Below are 25,655 nucleotides of genomic sequence, written 5' to 3' on the forward strand. Positions count from 1 at the left end.
GGGCTGGTGAATGAATCACATGACAGCCCAGTGAAGCAGACAGCATAGATCTCAAAATAATAGATGACAAACAACCTGTTTATATGTTTACACAGTTACACAGAAATATGAAAGCATATTTTTGTTTTTATTGAGGCCACAAAAGAGTGCCCTCTTCAATAACACTGAGTTCACTGCTCTTGCTCTGAACACAAATTGTACCCCCGCCCTCCTCCCATCTTTCCTCCTTGCACACACACACGTAGCCCCCCCACCCCCCACCCCCTAGTCCTGTTTTGTCTGACCTGACACAACCCCAAGTCTGGGGCTAGCGGCAACGTGAGGCTGTTGCTAATGAAGGTTGTCTGAACACACGCAGACACAAGCTTGTCCAGCTGCCTTTGTGTGGGCTTCCCATTGACTCGTGTCATTACTGTTCTTCGATTCAGTCTGTTGGAAGAGTAAGAAGAAAGTGGGGTAAGGTGGTCTCAGACTTCATCATCAAGTAATATTCTTATAGAGATCTGCTTTGCTTTTCCGCTTTGTTTTTTATTATTAAAATATTAACTAAAACTAACACGTAATAATAATAATAATAATAATTTAAAAAGTGTCCAGAGATTTACCAAAACTGAAGTGAGTACTTGGCCTTAAAGAAATTTACAGAAACAGAAGAGACCATTGCACTCTTTATGACTTTGTGGGCTGAACATCACTGACCACTTGCAGACAACAGCACTGGTATATTTTTACTGGATATATTTTATCCAGCTTACCTCTGTACCTTTCTCTGCCTCAGCTCAGGTATTTACCAGCTACGCCCCTCCAGGTGGTTGCTTTTTAATGTACCCCAGGTTTTGACAGATCTGGGGAAAACTGCATTTTCCTACTATGCACCTTGGACATGGAATAATCTGCAGAAAGCTTTAAAATTGGATACATTTATATCCATTGATAAATTTAAGGCCATAATAAGGCATTGGTGAATGAGACATGTGGCTGTTTCTTGAGAGGCAACTGAGTTTAAATAGCTGTTTTTTGTTGTGGATTTTTGTATATCATGTTGTATATGTTGTATTTTTTAATATGTTATGAGTTTGTATGGCTGCTATCTTGGCCAGGTATCTCTTGTAAAAGAGATTTTTGATCTCAATATGACTTCCTGGTAAAATAAAGGTAAATAAATAAGTATCATTATCTGTAAACTTGACAGTCCGAATTAAGTTAATTACATTTACGTAGTGATTTCAGAGATATTTACGCACCATTGCAGCCTGTATTGTATTTAGGCGCAAAAAAAAGAAAAATGTATTTCAGCAAACGGTGATAAAAATAGTGTGTCCACTGCATCAAGAAAGTTTTTTACTAGACAGATCCATAGATGTAGACACTCTATCAAATTGCATTTGGTTTAATTTGTTGTCAGTTCCTCATATCATTTAAAAATGATAACTTCAAGCCTTTACCTCACTTAACTTCAAGGCAGTTTTTGATCTATATAGTGTTCTTTTAAAATAGTTTTCAAGTAAGTTTTCAATGAAAAAGTTCCTTCATTATAAAAAACATAATTTCTAAGGAAAATATCAAAATTAAATATATTAAAATAATATAATTGCTCCCTTTATATTTGTAATTGTACACAGATATTGCATAATTTTAGTGACATCTAATGTATAATATATGTAATTCTTTATATTAATATTTTGTTTCACAATTTAACACACTTAAGGGTTTTCTTTTTTGCCATTCAAGTGGTGGTATTAATTATGGTAACTAATTATGTGTTATTATTATAAATGTTTATTTTTCATTTATTTAATTATTTATTCACCAGATGGCCTTACTGATGGCAGCTTGAATAGTGTAATAGTATAGGGACAGAATGCACACAGCAAATGGGAGAATTTCTGTACAGCCATCGGCATAACTCGCAGCTAGAAGCAACTCCCCAAATACCCTAAGGCAGAAGAGGGCAGGTATAATGCAAGTGCAGAGTAGCACATACAAATTCAATTTACATATTACAACACGCAACAAAAACAGTATAAACTGTACTATTGCCTGCAGTGACCGGAGGCAGTGTAATGTGTTGTAATAGTTATCAATAGTCATTAGCAGTGGTCAGTTTTGCTTAGGCAGGGATACAGATTCATTCTGCAGTCCGATAGAGGACAGATCCAAAGTGGGTGAGCCCAGGTCCAGGCTGAACAAGATGGAAGGTGGTTAGCAACCTGCGTCCTGATAGTGGTAGATATAGGTAGAGTTGTTGCCAAACAAAAGATAAGATTTGGATTTGGTTGCCTTTTATGTGTGCTTTGTTTGAAGCACAAAACATATTTAACATCAGCTTCTCTGGCAAACCTATTTTAACCTTCCCTTGGTCAATGGAATATTTTCTTAAGTTTGAATATGAAGTAAATGCTTAATAATATGAAACTTATCTTAGAATTAAAAAAAAAAAACAAACAAACTTGTTTTCATCCTGACAAAACTTAGTGTTTCTTGTTTTATGAAGAAGGAAGTGTGCTGAGACTAGAATGTAGGCCTGAAAAGTGTAGCCCTTTGGTATTGTGATGGGGGTAACAGGGCCACCCCTCTATTAATACTAGGAAATGGTGACTAAATCTAACCCTGCCTCAACCTTGAACCAACCTTTTCAGACTGGTTTCCCCTCCCCCTCTCTGTAAGGCTCTCCCCTTTTTGTCCCCCCTCTGCCTCTCTCACTATCAGCACTGTTTCATGCCTGTGTGTGTTTGGTGGTGGGGGGCGGGGGGTGGGGGGGGGGGGAGCCAGGAGACAGCATTTTGAGTTCAAGTGCATGTGTAGAAAATTGCCTGAATGTGAGTGAGAGGAGGAGGAGGGGGGGAGAGAAAGAATGAAAGGGGGAGGGATTAGTGTAAACCCAAAAAGAAAGGAAACCAGCTCTTTTGCTCCGCGAGAGCATAGACATTAATTCAAAATGGGGAGGGAAAAAAAAAATAAAAATCAGACAATGGAAAGGAGGAAAAAATATTTCACCCCCTTCCCTTCCATTCCCTTCCCTCTCTCCACACATATACTCCTCCTCTTTCCCTCCCTCTTCGATGTTCCTTCACGAACCACCCCCTCTCTCTCCCTCTCGCTCACTCTCTCTCCTCCCTTCCTATCCTACACACACATACACACACGCAGCACACACACACACACACACACACACACATACACACACACACTCTCACACACACACATGCAAGCACGCACACACAAACCGATTCCCCTCTCTCTCTCTCTCTCTCTCTCTCGCTGTCTACTTTCGCTGCTACAACATTGAGCTCAGACTTTTTTTTTTTTTTTTTTTTGCTCCTGTGCGTTTCTGTTTTTCCTAACGTGTAGGGAAACAGGCTCTGACTCTGCTCCTATTCATATTCAGCTCGGTCATAAACATGGGCCCAGCCTTGCCTCTGACTCACAGCCTGCTGGTTGCCTGCCCATACCATTTTTTTGTTGTTGTTGTTGTTTTCCACAAATTTTTTTTGTTCTTTCAAATCTTTTCTTTTTCTTGTTACCCCTCCCCTTTCTCCAAATACCGATCCTTAAAAGAGGGGAAGGAAGGGGAAGAGAGAGAGAGAGAGAGAGAGAGAGAGAGAGGAGAGAGAGAGGAGAGAGGAGAGAGAGAGAGAGAGAGAGAGAGAGAGAGGTGTCTGTGGAAAGGGGGAGATGAGGAGGCAGAAAAAGAGAGAAAACGGAACGTACGATTTGAGAGAGGACTGGCGCTAAGCAGCAAGACGAGAGGGAGAAAAGCGAAGAGGGAAAGACAGGGAGAGAGAAGGAACGGGTGATGGCCGAATGGGAATCAGTTGAAATCGCGGGAAAAGAAAAAAGGAAAAAAAAAATGACTAGACTCATCCGACCTATGCTGGTATTTTCCCCTCCCTTCATTTGACCTCTTTCTTTTTCTTGTATGAGAATCCTTCCTTCCCAATCTGTTTCCCCCCTCTCTCCCCATGTGTGTGTGAGTGTGTGTCTCTGTTAATATTATGTGCTGTCCTCTGCTCTCTCTTTCTCTTTCCATTCATTCTCCTGTTTCTCGCCCAGTTTGTGCAACACTTTCTTTTTGTCTGAAAAAATGTGATCTCATGCTTCTGCTAATTTGTGCACTTTGGATCTTTCTCCTTGCTCTGGCTTCCATCCTTGTGTTTTCACTCTGTCCTTGTTTCTCTTTCTGAATTGAAATATAATGCATTGATGCGTCGTGTACTCACAGCATTCTTTGTCTTGCGTTATTTTATTGTCAGGTTTTTCTGTGTAGAATTTTAAACTGTATTTCTGTGATCAGAACACTAGATCCAATTTTGGGGCCCAGGAGTGGGAAGTTGAAAGAGAGAAAGACAGAGAGGGAGTGAGAGGGTGGGGGGGTTGATTTTTTTTCCCTCATTTTGTTCTTTTAGTCAGTGTGTGTATACATGTGTGCGCTTATGTGTTGTGATGGGTTGGTGGGGGTTCTGTTCCTGTAATGTGTTATCATTTTTCTGAAACACGAGGTATGGTTTCTCCGCTCTTGTTAAAAAATAATACATAGCTGACGTAAAAGAAACATCGCAAACAAAATGTAGTCCCATTCTTGGGGTGTCCCCTTCCCTCTCTTCATTGCACGCTCCTCCCATCTCTCCCTTGTTCCCTCTTTTCTGTTCGTCCATCTGTGTCCTCCTAAATCTGTCTATTCGTCGGTCTGCATGTGACTGAGATGATAATTGATAATCCATCCGATTGCGTGCCTGCCATTTAATCATCGTTTTGCTATCCTGATTTGCCGTGCCGGCCTGTGCCATCTTTCTATGCCCGCGCTTCTATCTCCCTCTGCCTTTCATTGTTTGATTTATATTTGACTGTGGCTTTCTCCTTTTCCCGTTTGTATCTGTCTCTCTCTCTCTCTCTCTCTCTCTCTCTCTCTCTCTCTCTCTCTCTACGCGCTCACAATCCCTGCAACAGTGGCCTATCTGCGGGGCGTTTGTCAGCAAATCAGTCTCTGGGTGTACTGAGCGTTTGTGTCTCTGCGACTCCCGGTTTCACGCCGACACACAAAGACCGCCGTTGCGCTGCAAGCGCGTTAACGCTGTCGCGTGGCGGAGGACCGGTCGCGGTCACTCTCCGGCGGTCGCTGGACTGGGATGGGGGGAAGAGGGTTTACCCCCCTTGTGGCAGTTTGAATCGGTGTGCCTGAGCCGCTTTGTGCTTCACAGCCCCTGTTTCGCGAGGGACAGAGGAGCTGAAGCAGGCTGAGCGAGCCTTGGCCACGCTCTCTCCCCCTTTCCGCTGATACGCAGACAAAGTGACACGCTGACTGTTGGTTTCTCCGGGCAGAGCGGATGTAAGGCCAGCGAGATGCACGGAGTGCTCGCTCCCGAAGCGCTGGCACATGGACTTGGATCAATCTGTCGTTCTTGTTCCCGATGCTGTTTGTCTGGGCCTACCCACGTTATCAGCCAGCTCAATGCTGCGGTGTGCAGGTCGGGCGTTTGTGTGGTCTGTGAATGTCTGCTGATGGCCGCATAAAACCACTTAAGGGCTCCTTTTAATTTTCTGCTCAGGTTTAATGCCATCGCTTTTTTTTTTTTTTTTTAACAAAGCACCTCATGATACCAAAGTCGGCACATTTGTTAAGAGGTGCACTGTTCTGGTGGAGTGGTGTCTGAAAACATTTCTACGTGTGCTGGTATTCCCGAACCCTTATTTTCATTCTTTGAGACGCTTGTTTTGTTGTTAGAGCGCATGATAGGTGTTGAGCTGCGAGATGCATGCCCTCAGAGAGAGCCCTTTTTGTGACCGTCTGTTGTGGAAGCCCACTGTTGGCCGACGTCTCGTCACGCGTGTCGTGCGTCACATCAGACTGTGACCCGCGTGGTTACCTCGGTTTCGGGAGGAATGGACCGCCCCCGGTCAGGGCTGGAACGAGGCAGGGTGCAAGGAGGCGGCAGAGAATGTCATGGCACCCAGGACGAACGAGGTACGATCTCCCTTCTTGTGTGCCAGTTGTTTCGCTCTGAGACGTCAAAGGGGATCTCTAGGATGTGCTAAAACAAAGCACCTTTGATAGCAACAGAGTGAAAACTGCTAATGTGTTTCACTTTATGAAACGTTACTCAGCAGGTCCATGAATTATGTAGCGCTCGAGGGGTTACGTGCCACTGGCTGTCAAGCAGAATACGGAGGGATGCATGTGATCATTGCCCATGTACTCTTGAGGTCATGGTCCATGCCAGAGAACTCCCTCCAGATTCAACATTTTAGATTGTGTTGCTGTTGGTCTGCTTGTGATTGGTCAGTTTTTGTCCATTTAGTGGGACTGTGGACATTTGTAGAAAGAGCCTTTTTCCTGTGTGATGTCACAACATGCTATGTAACAATATGCTGTGCCACATATGCTATGACTCATACTATGAACTGTGTATTTTGGCACTGTAGCATAGTGGTAAGGAGTGGGGCTCATAACCAAAAGGTTGCTGGTTCAGTTCCCTTCTGGGGCACCACCGTTGTAACCTTGAGCAAGGTACTTAACCCACAATTGTCTCAGTAAATGTCCAGCTGTATGGACAAAATGGAGAAAATGTAAAAAGTGCAAGCTATGTAAGTTGCTCTGGATAAGAGCATCTGCTAAATAATAATAATTAAATGTAATTTCTTTAAAAAGAACCAGCCAGATGAGTTTTACCTCTAAGGTTATGGAGGGAGGAAATTTATTTGAACTGGTTGAATACTTCCATGGAGTTAAATGCATCATTCTTCTACCTGAACGTGGCTCCATTTGTTTGAGCCTTCTGCCTTTTTTTGCTAGCGGCTTTCAAGTGAGTGCATCAGCCTGAGGACAGGGTGCTGCTCAGATCCGGCTAACAGGCCTTTGCCTTTGCCATGCAGCACTGCAGTAATCAGAAAGAGGTGGTGTGAAAGACCAGGCGTGGTTCACAGTGCACTGCAGGAAGTATGCCGTGCTCAATGTTTGTGACAGCAACATACACAGAGTTATTACAGCTCATACTTTATAAGCCACACAACTTACTTCAGAAGAGGATATCAGCCAAAACAAAAATTGGAAATAGAACCATGAAGGCTTTGATGCCAAAAAGAATTGGATGAAAGTGATCCAGATGTAACCCTAGCCTTATTGGTCGGACAGAAAAAAAATGGTTCAATACCCAGTGCGCACTGAAAGGAAAAGTTATCCAATGATTTAGAGGCAAGGGGCAGAGCTCAGATTCTTTGAGGAATGATTAAAGTTGATACCCAATGGGAAAACTCAGTTCCTGTTGGTGTACAGGGAAAATGTGAATAGTAAAAATATGAAGATGCAGATGTTGTCTTCCATCCTGTTCTTCTCTGTTCAAATACATGCAGTAATGGTATGATATATAGTGTATTCAGACTGCTGTTGGTTCGGCTATCAGCTAGGTCTGGATATGCAAGTGCTGAATTAATTAGTCATCAAATTAAAACTACTGAGCCTTTTCTTTTGAGCAGAAGACAGACCTTAGCTTTTACTCCACCTGGGTTTGCAGTTTTGTCATTTAAGATGTGATGTCAGTCGGGGCAAGCTCGCCTCAAAATCCAGTTTTAGCCCTTGGAAGCTTATGAACGACCTCCATCAGGGCAGCCTGCCGCTGAAAGCAGTAGCACAGATTTCGGGTGTCGAATGTGTGCAATATGCCTTTTGTCAGCTTCCCATATTGTTTTTGTCCAGGTGTGATGTGATGTATACTGAGCTTAAATACAAATATGAGCGGCTCTCTTTCTCATGCAGATACAGTGAAGTTTGCTGCAGTGTGTTTCAGAATGGCCATGTTACAATGCAGTGCATATCCCCCATACTAAACAGCACGCTCATGTAATCCAGTCCAGTGGATTTCTGCGCGAACCTGTCTGGTGTAATTCAGTTCACCGTCTTTTTAAGTGTTCGGTTTATAGCTATGCAGAGTCTCTCAGCGTTGCATTCCGGTGCTGCTCAGTCTCACATGTCTTTTATGTATTAGTCTTTTATCAAGTGTTATGGTATATTGAACGTGCAGTCCTACAGCGGATCAAAGCGTGCAGGCCAGTCCAGCTCAGCATGGCAGCAGCGTGTGGGTTAATGTCTGCAGGCCGTAGGAATGTGTTCGGGTCGACAGTGCGAACTCCTCAGCCCTGCGTTAGTAGGTCACAGCACTGGCAAGAGCCTGTCTCTTATTTTAGCGCACTCTCTCACACTCTCTTCCTCTCTCTTTCCCTCTCTTTTGCTATCTCTGTCTTTCTCCCTTTCTGTCTCCCCCCCCCTGCCTCCTCTCTTCCCCCTCTCTCTCCTTTCCCCTCTCTATCTCTTTTTCTTTCTGTCTGTTCTTCCTCCCTACCTCTGATCTACCCACCCCCCCCCCCCCCCCCTCCCCTCTCTGTCTACCGCCCCTTCCTTCACACATGCATCTTTCAGCCTGAGGTGCTGGGGGTTGGGTGAGAGGGAGAGACAGAGAGACACTGTCTGCGTTATTAATGCGACGCAGTGCACGACTTGTTACTGCTTTTGGTGCTGCTGGTCATGTATGATTTATAGCGTGTGTTCCAGAAGGCACACTCTCTCTCCCTCTCTCCCGCTGGCGGACCAGGAGGTTATTTGTGTCACCGGGCCGCCTATTCTTGTCTTTTTGAATATAGGAATCACCCGGGCTAACGCATACCGAGACTGACATTCTGACGGACATGCTGATGTCCTGACCAACTGACACAAAAGTCTGGGCTGACCGATGTGACGGACTTCCAGTTCTCGCCGCGCTGATTTTTTTTTTCCTTTTTTTACGTGATGGCATGCATTCCCGCTGACTTAACAATTGCCAAACTCAGTGTCTGACACAAGATTGACTGAACAACAACCTGACCCACAACCTGAAACACCCATTCAGACAGACAGACACACAGACACGCACACACAGGTTGGCTGTCGCAGCGCCTAGAAAAACTCAAACAGGATTGTGAATTCGCAGCCCGTTGGCCGACTGGCGGCCATATTGGCTGCGCTGATGAGCTGACAGTCTGCGGCGGCGTTGGCAGCTACCCGCTATAGGGACTAACACACAGCGTGCCAGCCCTGTGGTGCCAGACAGAGAGGGGAGGGGGGAGACGTGGGTAACAGGCGATGTCAGAAATCGCTCTGGCTCTAGGGCACTGGCAGCGGCGCGCCGGGCCATGGGAACAAATGCCAGGCTGAATCAAAGCAGGGGAGAGTGGAAGGGGCAGAGAGGGTGGCTCAGAGAGAGAGAGAGAGAGAGAGGGAGAGAGAGAGAGAGAGGGAGAGAGAAAGGAAATCAAACAGAGATAGAGAGGGAGAGAGAGGGTGAGGGAGGGGGTGAAACAGAAAAAGAGGTAGAGAGGAAATGAAACAGAGTGAGAGAAGAGGGGGAGTGAGACAGAAAAAGGGAGCGAGACAGAGAGAGAGGGATCAAGACAGGAGAGAGGGAGAGGGGAGAGACGGAGACGGAGAGAGAGATGCCCGTTTGTGCTTTGCCCGCATCCAGACACGTCTCGCCGAATAGCCATCACAGCCTTCAGCAGCGTCCCGCAGCTCCCAGGCACGGCCCCGCTGTCACGCCGCGGAAACCAGCGAGAAATCACCCGAGTTCAAGACAAGGGGGCACACTCATGCCAGCACCCATTCCTGCTCCTCAGTCCTCACTCAATGCTGCCTCACTGAGGCTCAGACCAGCACAATAAAGCTGTATGGAAGCAATAAAACTCCGCTAACCTTGTACGTAGCACAGGAGCAGAAATAATAACCTGAACGCTTTGTATCCTTGCAGTCACTGGCATGATACAGCCATATGAGTAACCTTTGTGAATCTGGCTGCAGATTAGTTTTTGCCTGAATTGGACAGGGTGGTTTGAATCACAAGGCTTCTATTGGCGAGATGCCTTCTACTTCAAAAGCTTCATGAATAGCAGGATGGATAGGAACTGCATTGGTGTCACAGCAGAGTTTTATGTTCGGGTTCAAGGTAAAGATGAATGGCTGTAAGCCCACTGAGTTTACTATAGCCGTGGGGAGTTTTTATTGCCGTGTTCTCAGAAGGATGTTAAACGGGCGCAGTTGTTGTACAAGAGCACCAACCCATCTGCATGGGTTCGTTTCTTCCACTTACAATGTGACAAAACATTTTGACAGCATATTGACCAGTTAGATGAATTCTAATTATACCTTTGCAGTTGAAGACAGCGTGATTGTTCTGTTTCAAAGAGGATTGCAGGGGGAAAAAATGACACAAAGGATTACAAAAGGAATATGCTTGAACTGCTTCCCAACCTCAAAATGTGAATAATCCAGTTCTCCACTTATCCAAAGATAATCTTCAAACCCTCAGACATGAAAGGGTTATTTATTTCTTCCACAGAAATTAGTAAGGATGAACTTTAAAATAACAGAAATTTTTAAGTGTAATGCTTTGGCAAAGACCTGCTCTGGGATAAAAGATTGAAACATCATGCACCTGTTTCGTAGAGATGTTGAAGTAGTTTTAAAACTTTTACTGTGCTCTGAGCTAGCTAGCTGTTTCTGGCTTTAAGTCTTCATTGAACTCAGAGCTTTGTAAGATTTTCTGTGATAAATAGGCTCTATTCTCGAAAGACAGCTGAATCTGAGCAGCAGGAAACCCAGAGATTCAAGGTTGAAAGCTGCTGGTGGAGTCACTTCAGAGGGGGAGGGGCCGTGTGGGTGGGGTGATTTTTCTGGGGTGTGCAGAAGTGTGTTCAGGGTCAAAGGTGACCTGCGCCCAGCTACAGCCTGTCTGCCTTCCCAGACAATACGAAGGTTGTGACCAGAAGGTCAGAGGTCAAGGCTAAAGAAACATAAAACCTCCCTTCCCTCTCCCCTACAGTACCACCTTCCCTCCTTCTCTCTCCCTTCATCTTGTTAAGTATCCTATTGTGTTTGATCAGCTGAGCTGTGCTGACCAGTTCCACTTCTCCACTTTTCCTTTCCTCCTTCCCTCTCTCTCTCTCTCACCCTCTTCACTTTCTTTGATACAAGCTGCACAGCTCTATAGAAAAATTCTGTGAATGCATAGTATTTTTTGTTTTTGTTGCTGTGTGTCCAAGCATTCACTACATCTACTACAAATATACACAGGAAAGAATTCAAGTAATGCTATCTTTAGCTTTACTTGAATTCTTTGCTTTATTATATCGATGTCTTTTGCTAATCTATTCCCTTTCAGTGTTTTCTGAATGAAACCCTGCACAGGAAGGGGTCAGATCATGGGGAGCACTACAGTCCTCCACATTGGCTCTCTGTCAGTGGTGGCAGACTCTGTTACTGAGGATTGTGTACTTGTGTTGCTAACGCACACACACACATACACACACACAGAATAATTCTGGGAATTACTTGTTTAACAAAAAGTCAATAACAATGCTGGCGTGTCTAATCAGTCTGTCTCTCTTCTACCCTCTTTCTCTCCATTTCTAAATGTGTGTGTGCTCACCACCAACCAATGATGTTCTGTGTCTCTTCTTCTCTTTTTCCTCGCCCTCCTTCTTGCCAGCTCTTTCCTTCCCTCCAGCTTCTTTTTCAAGGTCTGTCTAGTTTCACTGTCTTGTATTGTCCGGTCAGTCAGTGTGCTTGCACTAACTCTCACCCAGCCATGACCTCTCTCTCATGCCCTCTTCCTTCTCTCGCTGTTTCTCTCTCGCACTCTCCCTCTCTCTTGGCTCAGTATTGATCTGAATGCATTTGCTTCCCATTGATCCGTTAAACTTTCCCCCATCCCCCTCTGCCGCATTGAGTGAGCACAAAGACGCGCACACACACACACACACACACACACACACACACACACACACACACACACACACACACACACACGCACGCACGCTCAGTGACGTGGAGGCTGATGTGACGCGTTTGAGTACACGTTGCTACCGTTACACATGTATCATGCAGAACACTGCAAACACTGATTGGCATCACACATGTACATATGCCCATTTAGGAAATGCATGGAAGTACCCTAGGTATTGCTGATATTATAAGCAACATGACATTGTACTGATGTCAATGAGATGTTTAAGGAAGCCAAATTCTAATGAATTGCAAAAGAGCTTGCATGCCCTGTCATATATTTTTTGTGAAACATTTGTAATAATATAGTCCAAGGAAAGCATGGCGCTTCATGTTTTTGAGCCACGTTTTTTTTAATCCTTTGGTGCCTTTAATAAGCACCACTGACTTGGGAGTCAGTGTGATGACATCACTGTCATTAGTCAGCAGCGTGAAAGTCCTGCAGGAAGGGACTGTGCAGACAGACAGAGACCACTGTGCATCCGTGTCTGCCAGAGGATACCATCCAGGCTGTGTGATTATGAATGATGCTTGGTGAAAAAAAAAACCAATAGACATACTGAAAATGACTGTACGAGAAAAGCTGCACATCTCAGAATTACAATGTAAATGCATACTATTCAGCTGTGCCTGCAGGCCCCATTTCACTGTTGAAAAATGATTAAGAAGGCCATTTGTTGTTTTCTCAAAATTAAGAAGCCTTCACCTTGGGAGTCTGTTGTGTGTGCTGTGTGTTTTTTTTCTGTGGAATGTCATGTAATCTTTATCGCAATGGGATAAAAAAAGCTGGTTATTTTTATATGCCATTTATATGCGAGGAATGAGAGGTTAAGTTTTGCATTAATCTGTTTGTTTTCGTGGTTATAGGCTCGATTATTTATTCATGCCAGCTCTGTGACACGAAATGGAAGAATAACAATCTATGAAAGGCAGATAATGAATGGGTTTGCAACACTGACGCTGTCAAAGAAAACTGACATTGTTTGGGAAATTCAGGTGCGCATAAACCCTCTCGGTGCTGCTCTGCCTTTTGTAAACATGAAGTGGCATTGAAAAGGTTTGATTGACAGGCTGTGTGACCACCCCCCCCCCCCCTTTCTCCATTCTAATTGGTGGCAGGAAGGTTGCCATGACACCAGACTGTTTAGTCTGCCCTTTGACCCCTTTGAGGGGGGCTGTGGTCAATCAGGCATTACAAGTGAGGGGCGAATTGAAGGGGTGTGTGTGTGTGTGTGTGTGTGTGTGTGTGTGTGTGTGTTGGGTGGGGGGGGGTCTTCTCACAATGTAAAATGAGGTAGAAGAGGCACCTCTGTACATACCTCTCTGTTATGTACACACGCACAGACACAGTGATGCAGATGCACATTGAAACAAAGGCTCACGCAAAGTAGTTAGCAGTCTGGAAAGTAATCATAGGTACAGGAATGTTCACGCGTGATGATGACATCAGCCTTCATGGTCTGTCTCATAAGTGACTTGCAGATGACAAATATATGTCTGCACATTCCAGGAGATTATGACTGTTTTTTTTTGTTTGTTTGTTTGTTTTTAAACAGCATGAATTGCCCACTGTTTAAATGCAGTGTTCATCACACCATAGTCCAAATGTAAAATCTAATTTTCTGAGATCCCTGCTGAACATCTGTAGGTCTGTGGCAGAACTGCCCGTTAGAAAATTTCAGTCCCTGAGGAAGGGGTCTGACCTAAATGCCGTCTGTACAGTGTCTCATGATCACTTTGTCACACCCTGTCCCATTCGTCTTCTGTCACCCCTCTCCCTTGCAGCCTCTAACTGCTCTGTCTCTCCCCCTCTCTTCCACTGTTGCAGTGATGCAGCGCTCACCCTGAGTGCTCCTGGACGTGCTCTGAAGGACTCCATGGCCCCTTCGCGGGAAGACGAACCAACTCTAGCCGGCGGGAGACAGGCCGGCCGTCAGGTAACCACCATTTTCACCATACCTTCCCTCCCCCTCGACCAGATGGAGGCGGCCCTGGTCCTCCAGGCTTTCTGGCTAATCTTTCCACCAGAAGAGCCTGATAACTTCAGTGGAAACACTGATCATTGTTACTGGAAACTCTAGATGATGGGAACTTGGATTGCTATTGCTGCAGTCATCTGGTGCAGGTTATAAGAGGTGTGTTCTTGAGGGCCAGGATTGCTCTGCACTGCTGTGAATGAACATATGATCACAGACAAGTCTGTGAAGCAATTCTTCATCAGTGACTGCACTGCAGAAAAACAGAGGGCATAAGCTTTGCTTTGTGTGTGTATGTGTGTGTGTGTGTGTGGTTTTTTGCCGCCTAGCTTCCAAAATGTAACAAAGAAGTCACAGTTTCTCATAAAAGCATTAGCATGTTCTCATTAACTTCAATTTAGTTCTAATTTACTAACCAATTGTTGCTACACATGCAGTTGTTTATTAATGTATTTTTATGAGCTTGAGAGCTACTCATTACATTTTTGTGCTTAGACCCTTGCTAAATGAACTTTAAACTAGTAAAAGTAGAGGAATTAAGTAAATTGCCCAATTTCATATAATATTCACAGAGTATACTAGAGTAGATTGATACCTCACAGAACCTGTCCATGATATTAGCTTTTCAAAAAAGGGTTTTGTAGTATCATATTCTATTCATTGCTTCAAGGGATGCAATCTGACCTGGTGTTCTATGGTTTGTCTTTTGTTTATAGTATTACAGACCGAGATTCAGATGCAGAATGCGCTTATCATTTACTCAACAAAAAAAGCATATTTTGAAAAGTGGGGATTTCTGTGGATTGAAAACAGTCTTCGGTCATTGATTATAACGAGAGCAGTCCCCTCTACACAGTGCCATCCTCTCATTAAGTCCCGCTGACTGACCTTCATCTTTCATGTCCGTAATGAAGACGTGTGAAATCCTGTTTCCACCTCCCGCAAAGCATGCTGGGTACAGCCGCACGGCTGGCACAGCACCCGCCAGTGATTGACAACGGTGCCCTAGCAACCGTTGGGCATGTTGCCAAGCCAGGGGGTTGCTGGGGAACGGGTTCCCATAGAAACACTTTTTTTTTTTTTTGCTGCCATTGTATGTAAGGAGGGTTAGTGAGAGAGAAAGGGGGGGGGGGGGGGGGGGGGGTGAGTGGAAGAGAGCGAGAAGGAGATGAAGGGGATTAGTGTGGGTTATAGTGTTGCTCTCAGAGAAATCAAATGCATATTTGTACATATCTGATCTTTGTGTGAATCTGTGGTCAGACACCAACAGCACGGTGCTCTGTGTGACCCTGCCAGAGCATATGGCCATAGGGAGATGCTGAGACATACTGTGTGTGTATCATGCCTTGACATCATGACAGTGAAACACAACCACAGTCCCCCACTCCACTTAATGTGAACTTGGAATCCCCTTCTCCAGTTTTGGAATGCATCATATTGAACGCAGGCTCTAGGACTGCCAAGCATTGTGTCTATGCCTCTTTATAATTGCATCTGAGAGCCGTAAGAATTCTAAAACGGAGCCTCTGGTTTTCAGTCAGTGCTTGTATTTTTCATTGACCTGCTGTAATAAAGCATGGATGAATAGAGGATTGGCCACATCTTCTCAAGCAGAGCACATGAGACTATCCTACCAATGACCAAAATCCAGCCAAGCATCCTCTGTCTTTAACTCACAAAACTGTAACATAGATTCAAAGTCCCTACTAAACTTGAAATATGTATTTATGAAGTCCTTCCTCCTGTTAGAAAACTTCAAATGCGTAAAATTTTTTTTACAAATTCGTGACTAGTGAACTGTCATCAAAATTTCAATCAGACATTGGCATAAATACATTGGAGAATATATATAAATGCCCTATTTTTGGTCAATTTCATATTGTGCAATTACTAATTATTTCATAGTTGGCTCACCAGTGATTCACTCATCTTGGAACTGTATGTAAGTTATGTTTGTGTTAGGTTTCTATTTGTTAGTAGCCCATGGATCAGTGTTTTCATGTAGTCTGATCCCATTTTCTAAAAAAAAAAAGCACCCAAATAACTTGCTGGTGAACATTGTGTGGAAGATGGAAAAGCACAGCACTCACAGCCTCAGAGGGCCTTCAAAGTGTCTCGCCTGGAAGAGAGACACACTGCGCTTCATATCCTATTCTGCCAGCCGGTTTTGAGCTGCGCATCTTTTCCAGCCTCCCCCACTTTGGCGGGATTAACGCAAACAGACTCTCCCATTCGCTCTCCCCTTTGGGATGTACAGGTGCTGTGAATGTATGTATCATCTCCAGAATGCGGTGCACTGACCTGTGTCTGATTGAACAGTTCGTTGTTGATTTTTATTGCCCGATGGATTGAGAGGCACTCACTGCCTCAGCCCTTTTTGTGTAGAGGATGGGGGTAGATGGCAATGTACAAAACTCATGCCCACTGTTTGAGCCCTGGACCCCAGAGCTGGCTTGCACATAGGGCTGGTTTGTTCTGCCCTCAGTGGGCATGCAGACAGACTGGCAGAGAAGAGAGCTGGCATTGGCACAATCGTGCTGCATTTCTGCGTGATTTGACTGTGAAAGAGAAAGTGGGGAGGGGTGGAGTTGGGGTGGAGGGAAAAAGAAAGGTGGGGGTATGTAGAGAGAGAGGGAGAGGGAGAGGGAGAGAGAGGGTAGCAAAAAAAAAAGAAAATGAAAGGGGATCTGAAGATGGATGAGAGAGGGAGAGGAGTGCCAATCAGAGAGGAGAGCAATGGAGTCCGGAAAGAGGGGGGCAGTGAGGGAGAATGGAAGGGACTGGGGGGGGGAGCGGGTGTCTTGGCAATCGAGGGAAGGTAGTTGTGATTTGGACACCACCCAAGAAAAAAAAGGGTAAAAGGGAGGAAAAATGAAGCCTGGCAGTGCGCTAATGATCCCGCTGGCATTGCCATGGTAACGTGCCAGTTTGATTTGTTGCTACAAAATTCTCAAGATGGGCTCAATGTGTCTGTCACCCGGCGCACTCTAACGCTGCGGCTCTACGGAGGTCTTCTGCTCCAAGCAGGGATGGGTGGGGCAGGTATCATCAGCCATTTTCATTTCCCATCTCTTTCCACAGCCCAAAGCTTCGTTCCAGGTCAAATTGCATCCCTAATGATATACACATCACTCGCTGCTTGCTCGTATAGCGGGGCTTGGCCTTACAAAGGAGCACTTAAATAATGTTCTGGTCGGGATGTCATTGTCGTCTGGGATCAGAACCAATGCCCTGGTTCCAGTGGCCCTGAGGACCGCTCCTCAATGCTACAATATGAAGTGTAGCGTCATCATGCAGTGAGTGACCACATATATTGCAGTGAACGTCCTGCACACAAAGCAGAAAGCAGAAACATCATCTCACAGTCCTTATATGCTGGTTAAAGCTCAAGCTCAAAGGCAATGCACCCTAAGCATTAGTTAAATTTTTTGACACTTTTGCGGAACTCTCTCACAGAAGACACAGTATCAGCAAGTGTCACAAAAACTTGAGCGCAGTAAACATCTACCGTCTGAGTGCAATCACAGGAGAGGAGCTTGCAATCGGCATCAAAGCTTCACTTATGCAACTGCGTACGGTACGGTGCAGGGAGATGCTCAGAATCAGCAGCTGCTCATTTCAGGTTTTTTTTTTGGGCACAACAGCGCCCTCACATGGAGAGAGACAATAGGGGCATGTGCCTCTGCTCATGTTGTCTGAAGCTAAAAATCCTCTTTTTTATTGGTAAATCTAGCAGGATGTCAGGGGAAAATTGTTAAGCAACTTAATAAGCACACCAGTCAACCCAGCTATATTGATGATAATACAATAAGTATAACTACAACTGTTGTTCCCCCCTGACATTGTGTTACTGTGCGTTTGTAGACAGAGCAAAGAAAAAGGAATTTTTCTTGCTGTATATTATGAGCAAAGAAACATCAGACAGAAAAACCCAGAGAAGCCTGCATTGATTTTTCTGCTGCTAAATGAGTTGTTTTACTGTCAAAGTGGGTTAAACAGCAGCACATTGGCAGACAGATCAGCCATGGATCTGTGCTGTGTGAAGCCACCCTAAAACAGGTTGGCGAAGGGAAGGGGGGGAAGGGGGGGAAGGGGGGGGGGGGGGGGGGGGGGGTCATGTTTTTCCATGCAGTCACCACTAGAGGGAGACAAAACCATAGAAATACAAAAAAGGCTAGCATCAGTGGTAGAAAACCATCTGTTATAATTTTTTCAAGTTCATCCTCCCGGTGTTTGTATCTATTTCCAAAAGCAAGCCTGTACATATGTCTGCATATCTACCTGTCTGTTCCTTTAGCTATGAACGTGCTCCCCTTGCTCTGTCGTCAACACTGTGCTCACAGACCACTAATCATAGATGGCAGCTGTGAAAAACTGTGCATCCCCTGTGATAGTCTGTTGCAGCTATCCCTGCTCTTAGCATAGTCTACTGAAGGTGTGAAGCGGACGCAGGAACAAGGGGAGGCTTATACTGACATAAAAGATGGCAAATTACGTTGAGAAGAAGAAAGAGTTAACTTGTACTGTTCATTTCGGAGGAAGGTTTCCCGTATCAAGAGCATGAATATTATGCATTGTGGATTTGATATTACTCAATCCAGTTGTTCTCTGATTACAGACAATGCTGATTGTGTCGTTATTATATCGGATCTTTGCTTTTGGACCCTCGACTTTGTCAGTTTTGCATGAGGTTGAGAGAATCAGGAATTGTGGGGCGGGGGTAGGTGGGGGGGGTTTACAGATATGGGACAGCGGTAGGGGGACTGACAGACGGGCAGACGGACATGCTGACAGACGAGCCGGGTGACAGCAGAGAGGGGGGGCACGGCTGGGCCCCTGGAAGGAAGTGTGAGGGGAGGCAGTGGGAGACCCGTGCGCTGCGGCGTGAGGTAGTTGGTTGTATGGTTTCGCATAATAAACAGCCCGGAGATAACTGTACAACCTTCTAGCTTTCCCCGCGGTGTCACCCGAGCGGCGGCAGGACGGAGGCGCCCCCTCTCAGAGCGGTAAGTAGAAGAGCGCCAAGCGCCAGGTGCCGGCACTACCCCCGACCATCTACCCCCCTCCCCATCCCGTAGCCTTTTTTCCGCCGCTGCTGCTGCTGATAGGGATGATGAAATGGCGAAACGTGCGATGCGAAACCCCCCATTCCTGTAGAAATCCTGTGCTCCCCCTAACTTCTGCGGCAGCCGCTCTGCTGGCTGCATTAATCCCGAACTCCAGGCCCCAGACGGCGCGGTGGCGGCGGTGTCTTCGGGTCCCATCGGCCGGGAGGTCTGCTTTACGGTCACTGCTGTGTTGCCTCTGCAGGTAGAGCCGTTTGTGTCAACCTCCCGGACCCCCTGAGTGTCTGACGCCAGGCAGTGCAGTGTCTAATAACGGAATTCTTACAAGCACTTGAGTATTTTGTTTAGCTAGTGATTTGTTAAGATTTGCATATTACAGTTTATCTGCAAAAAATATCAATCCATAACTACTTAGGTCAGTAATGTCACATAGTTTTGCTAACCGTTACCATTCAAGAGGAATGGTGTCCTTGCTGTAAGGTTATAGGTTATAGTTTGTCTCATGCATTTTTCCACCTGGAAGCGTGACAGCACTTCTTCTCAACAAAATGGCATTTCTATGCAAAATAAAACGACTGTGCATTGTATAAAAATTCAAAGGAATCTCTTTTAAGAGTCGACAATTGCGTGGCATTGTTCCGCAGTCCATGCGTCTGTCTGCATCTCCGTCCTGATCGATGATAATGGAACTCCCCGCTTGTCTGAATGCAATCACTTACCCATGACATTCTACAGAGCGCTCGTCTCACATAGATGCTGCTATTCTGTTACACAAAGTGCGAGTTTTTCACGTTCGTGCCACTGTCTTGGATCCTCACATGCTCCCGGTACCAGGGTGTCGATGTGGTTGGTCGTGTGTGCGTACCCCCCCTGCATACCCCCGCCCTCCTCCTCCTCCTCCTCCTCCTCCTCCTCCTTCTCCTACACCCCCCCACCCCCACCCCACCCCCACCCGTTAGTCCCCTAGTGTGTCTGGCTAGTGGCTTAGACAGCCAGTATCTGCATTGCGTTGCGGCTCTCCTGTAAGAAAAAAGGGCACATATCAGCATTCTGTGCTCCACGCTGCTCTTTTCTCACACAGAGAAAATCCCTTTGCCAGCCCCAGCAAGAGTATTCCTTCGCAAAACTGTTCACAGGCTGTGTAATTCCAATTCTTCACTCTTTCTCTCCTTTCCCTTTTCCTCATGCTGTTTTTATGAGATGTTTGATCTGCGATAATTTTTTTTTTTTTCCCAGCGTTTCCCCTCAACATTTGCCTCCGGTTGACCCAGTTTGCTGTATTGTGGCAATAGTGTCCACCTGCATGGCTTTGATTTTGCTGTTGCCGTCGTCCGTATTATTTGCTTGGCTAATCAGGCCAATTTACCGTGTGTAAGCAATGCAATTTTTCAGTTAGGATGTGTAAGTCAGAGGAGCACAAGAACAAAGCATCTATCTATCCTATCTATCTATCTGTCTACCTATCTATCTACCTACCTACCTACCTACCTACCTTATTTATACATACATAGGAAAATAGATGTTTACATCTATTTACAATATACTATGTCCATAAAATATGTGCACAGATACACGTACATGGGGCAAACAAGGTTACTGCTGAAGACCCTCCCCATGCTAAAACAGGGCTGATCATGAAGCCATGACGTCACCCTCAAATGAAAGTGACAGAGCTTTCGCCTTGGCTTTGTGCAGGTAGATCCGCTCACTCGGGGGGGATGCTGTCTTTCTCTGTCAAATCTGAGGGCACTGGTGACAGCTTATTGTGGGAGGTTGGGTTCCTATGTGCCGGCAGTTACCCGAAAGGTCAAAGCGGGCAGCGATGGGTACAGTCGGAGACTGCTGGTCGGTTGGTGACATGTATGCAAATGAGTGTGTGTGATATACCTTTAAAGATGACTGTGGGGGAATTGCCTGCTGACCGCTAGGCTCATGGCTCTCTGAAGTAGAACTGTGGGCTGTGTGTGGAATACTGTTTGTGGGATTGCCATGTGAGATTCCTTTGTTAAACGTTTACACTGTGATAGGCTCAGCTCGCTCTCCCTGTACCTGCTGAGCTGAACTATTGTAGCTGAATTAACATGAGGTGGCCAAGATTAAAGCTAATCGCTTTGCTAGGCTTAAAAACACCCTGGAAATGTCAGAAAGGACCACTGTTATCGAGTCTGATCTTCATTAATTTAATGAATCTCATTGATGCAGTTTTTAAAAGTGGTTAAGGCGTAATGCACAGAATGTCCTCGTGTAGGTTGGCCATAAATCTTCCATAATAGATTTGATGCTATATGTGTGATCTTTGGATCATAACATACAAAGCAGCTGCAGATATCCTTTAGCCGAGGGGGAACATATTGCATCTTTTGAGAATACCCTCCTTGCTGGCAAGGTGACGTATTGGCACCTGGAATATTCAGATCACCAACGCTGCACAAGAAGACAACACAAGTGTATTTCTAATGAATATACTGAAACATTTAAGGGTCTTTACAGGTTTCATGTTACTAAAAATAAACAAGTGAGAGCGAAGGTTTAAAAAAAAAATCTGCCATGGAATTCCACATTTCCCTCAGGAACCTTTGTAGAACCTGTAAGCCTAATTTGCATACGTACAAATGTACAAACACGACGTGCTTTCAAAGGAATGGAGACAAGAGCATGGCAAATGCAGCAACATATTTCAATGAGCCAGACATCTGGCTCGGAATAATATTATCATGAGGCGCTAGCTATATGTGCATTCAGAGTCTAATTCGGAACAAAATGTTTCAGAACAAAATAATTCATCTACACGCCATCTTCCGTGTTTCTGTTCCCTTTTTCTGTGTGACGCCACATTTAGGTGGCTTGTTCGTTACAGGGGGTCATAAATCGCACCATTGACAAAGTGATAAACCGAAGGACAAAGTTGGTTTGGAAAATCTGTGGGGTTATTCTTATGAGGAGATTATCGCCGCAGCACATGGGTAGAGAGGGGAGTGAGGAAATGTTTCTTGAGGTTCATCACTTCTGGACGAGATGTATTTTCGATTCTCACCCTGGGTGATATTCCGGCCCTCCCCCTTATCCCCCCTCCTCCCTCCCTCCTCTCTCTGTCTCTCACACACATTTTCTCTCTTTCCCAGACACACACACACACACACACAGACTGCAAAAGAGAGAGAGAGAGAGGGAGGGGGGGACTGGAGACGTGATGCTTGAAAAACGTGAGAGAGAGAGAGGGAGAGGGGGAGAGAGAGCAAGAGGAGAGAGAGGCAGAAAGGAGAGCTAGGTGGAGATTGGGGACAGGGAGTGTAAAAGGGAAAGAGAGAGAGAGAGAGAGAGAGAGAGAGACTGCGTGTAGAGAGAAGAGGGGGAGAATGAGACAGGCATGTACGGAGGGAGAGATAGTGGCAGGGAAAGACAGAGAAGGTGTGTGTGTGTGCGTGCATGTGCGCGCGTGTGTGTGCATGTGTGCGTCTGTGTGTGTCTGTGTGTGCGTGTATGTGTGTGTGTGTTTCTACTGTTGACACGATTGACGGAGAGGACAGAGGGCGAGTGGGCTGTACTGGTGGTGGGGGAGGTAGGTATAGCACCAAATAATAGAATCAATACAATTGTCTGTACTGTACCTGCTATTCAGCTGACTGTCTGGTTTAACTCTAATAGCATTGGGTCCTTCAGCTTTGTCGAGAGGAAGGCATAGCCAGGGACAGAGGCAGGGCGAGAGAGAGAGAGAGAGAGAGAGAGAGAGAGAGGGAGTAAGCAGACCGCTATTTTCATGTACCCTCTACAGTCCTGAACAAAATGGAGACAAGGAAGATTGGGGCAAAAAAAAGGCTGCAATTCCTTTTATATTTTTCAGTTGATGGAGGCTTTTTTGGTGTTCTTTTTTAGAATATAGCTAATGCATTTAAGACACAGCTTCCTCTTGAGGGGATACAGGGAGATGTGGAGGAGGAAAGAGGGATGAGCTTCCTTTTTCTGTGTCTGCGTGTGTGTGTGTGTGTGTGTGTGTGTGTGTGTGTGTGCATGTGAGTGCATGTGCCTGTGTGTGCATGTCTGTGTGTGTCTGTGTCTGTGTCTTTGTGGGTGTGTGTTTTAAAGGAACAAGGTAAATTGTGTATCAGCAAACACAAATGGTGAGTGTGCATTTTCATTGACAGACAGCACAGAGAAAGGAACAATATTGACTCCATCTGTCAGCTGGCGGTTTGCTTTTTTTCCGCGTTTATTCGGTTCTATCTCTCCTAATCACCAGTTTCTCTTCAAAAATAGCCTTTTCAGGCATTTTTTTGTAATCCTTTCTTTACTGCGCATTTCGCGATTTGGGGGTAAACGTAAAATAAAAATAAAATAAGGGAAATAATTAAGGAAAAAAGAAGGAAATCTAGTTCTCTTCAGACGATGTGCGCATTACACGCGTGTCTCGTCACGGTTTGCGTGTTGGCATGTATGCACACCTGTGGTCATATATGTGCAAGCTCTGAGACATGCATTTTCAGTGTGTAGAGGGTAGAGGAAAGGACATCTTGTCTTACAACAGAGTAGGATCAACAACAAGCAAATTGTCATATAGATAATCTTTGCCTGCTCTAAGTGGACTACTTAAGCATTTATTATTACTGTTATTAATAATAATAACTGTAAGGATAAAGAAGTGCGGAGGAAATCTCTGTGCCATATGACGCTACAGTTCATTGGGGACATAGTTCCTCTGCCAGTCTCATTTATGAGATTATTTAGCTGGTTGGTTGCTCCCGAAGTTAACGATAACATTTATGGAGGAGGAAACAAAGTCAAGTTTATTTTTCAGTTTGCCTGAGATCACATAGTCAGAGTCAAACAGGGTGAACAAAGTGTACCTGGCGATGAATGTGTCATTCAGTGGAATGAATTTTGCCCCTGTGTGTGCGTGTCTACGTCTGCATGTCTTCGAGTCTGTGTGTATATGTTTGTGTGTGCACCAGTAATTGTAGGGCATAGTTCCAGAGTTTCCAAACTCAGACTGTCCGTATGTATGTTTCTGTCTGTCCCTCAGTCACTGTGCAGAGTAAGTCAGTCAGTCAGTCAGTCAGTCAGTTAGTGTGTCAGTCAGTCTGATTGTCTGCCATTAGGTGGCACTGTCTCACCATACCTTCTCTCTTTTTTTAACTAATGTTCTACACAGTTGTATATGGACCAAGGTATGGCTGAAATGTGATTTTAATAACATCACACAGACTTACATGAAAGGCATTCTCATTCACATATACTGTTTACAACTGCTCACCCTGAATTTTTCTTTTTTGTATCCTCTATTTCTGTTTGCTCTTCGCAGTTTGAGTTCCAAGGAGGTGGCTGTCGGACATTTTGAGAATGTTTCGCCGTTAATCGCCAAGATGGATTCATGAAAAGGTTTCTCACACACAGCCACTCCCAGCTCCTCTCCCCTTTCCGCTTCTCTTCACCTTACACAACCCCAAACCTCCATTGTTGTATTTTCCGGTAAGTGAACAAGAGACAAGTTCATTTTCTTTTTTCTTCTGTCTTTTCTGTTTTTTTAACCTTTTGATATTGAATTCACAGGAATGTCAAAACTGCATTCAGCTTTTTAAAACATCACACCGTAGCTCCGTTTGTTCTTTGTCAGGATCATTACACACAGCGCAGGTAATAGTGAATCAGCCACCAGGCATGAAGGCATGGAGCCGAGCAGTAGGAGGGAAGAAAAGAAATGGTCATTTTCCACTACAACAATCAGCAGATTTTTGCCAGCCTTAAGTGGCTACTTCTCATAGCACCGGAGGTTCAATAAAACCCCCTAGAGATACAATCAATCAGTCATTTATACGGCAGTGCTTGATAGGGCATAATATTGCAATGAAAATATACATTGATGCCATACAGTGTCATTATGAATGGCATAACATAGTACAGTACAAAAGAGGGCTCTTAAGACCCCTTCACTTCTGTTAAGTGCCATTTCAGTCTTAGCAAAGCATACATAAATGCAACAAACCCATAGAAATATATAGAATTGTGCAAGAGATTTCATTTGTCAATTCCAGCGTTTGACATCAAGCTGTGATTCTTTCAATCGGTAGAGCTGCGACTTGAGTCTTTTCCTCTGCAAACCTGCTTCCACAAGTGAACTTCAGCAAAATCACATTTCCCAGTGTGCCCCTCTGTCCCTGAGACCCTTAACCTGTGAGGTCATTGGAGGTCACAGGTGAGGTCCTCGGGAACAGCGATGCATGCAATTGCACAACAAGGTAAAAATGAGACCAACAGCCGTTAAGAGGCATTTTTTTTGACATACATGATTTTGTCAGCATTTTGAGTTGCAATTTACTTATTTCCGTACAAGTACTTGAAACCCAAATATTTTAAGAGAGAGCTGAAGGACTTTGAATTTGCAGGAGTTTGAATCCAGACAGTAGTAAAAGAGATCACTCTAGAGAACCCCAAAGCCAAAGCGGTAATCATCCTAATTTGAGGTCACGTCCCCCCTGACTGATGTGTAACGTCTCCATTCTCATAATGAATTCACCATTAATGACGCCTTCACAAAGTCCAGTGTACAGATTGACCTGTCCGGGAAGTAACCATAGTGAACAAAGTGTGTGATAATAAAGCAGTATTAGTCAGTTACTGCCCTTCATCCAGTAGCAACTCATGTGGTTAACAGTGGATGCTGTTGTTGCCGAAGTGACTCTAGGGGGCGGGCCCTATTGGCTGACTTTGTGTCCTGACCAATGAGATGGTCCAATAAGAAGACAGCCAAGGGTGGTGACCCCGTCAGTTTGTGATCACCATTCAGATCTGTCACGGTTCAAATGAAATAAAAACGAT

At 45.0% G+C, this 25,655-nt stretch overlaps 1 long non-coding RNA gene across 1 annotated transcript; it reads left to right on the forward strand.

The window, feature by feature from the left end:
• Positions 1–3,656: 3,656 nt before the first annotated feature.
• On the forward strand, positions 3,657–24,277 carry LOC118784077. The gene is made up of 3 exons (XR_005005229.1): positions 3,657–3,877; positions 13,632–13,740; positions 24,142–24,277. It is a non-coding gene; the product is annotated as an uncharacterized LOC118784077 (long non-coding RNA).
• Positions 24,278–25,655: the final 1,378 nt, after the last annotated feature.

The sequence above is a fragment of the Megalops cyprinoides genome, chromosome 10, assembly GCF_013368585.1.
Source record: "Megalops cyprinoides isolate fMegCyp1 chromosome 10, fMegCyp1.pri, whole genome shotgun sequence".
Lineage (NCBI taxonomy): Eukaryota > Metazoa > Chordata > Actinopteri > Elopiformes > Megalopidae > Megalops > Megalops cyprinoides.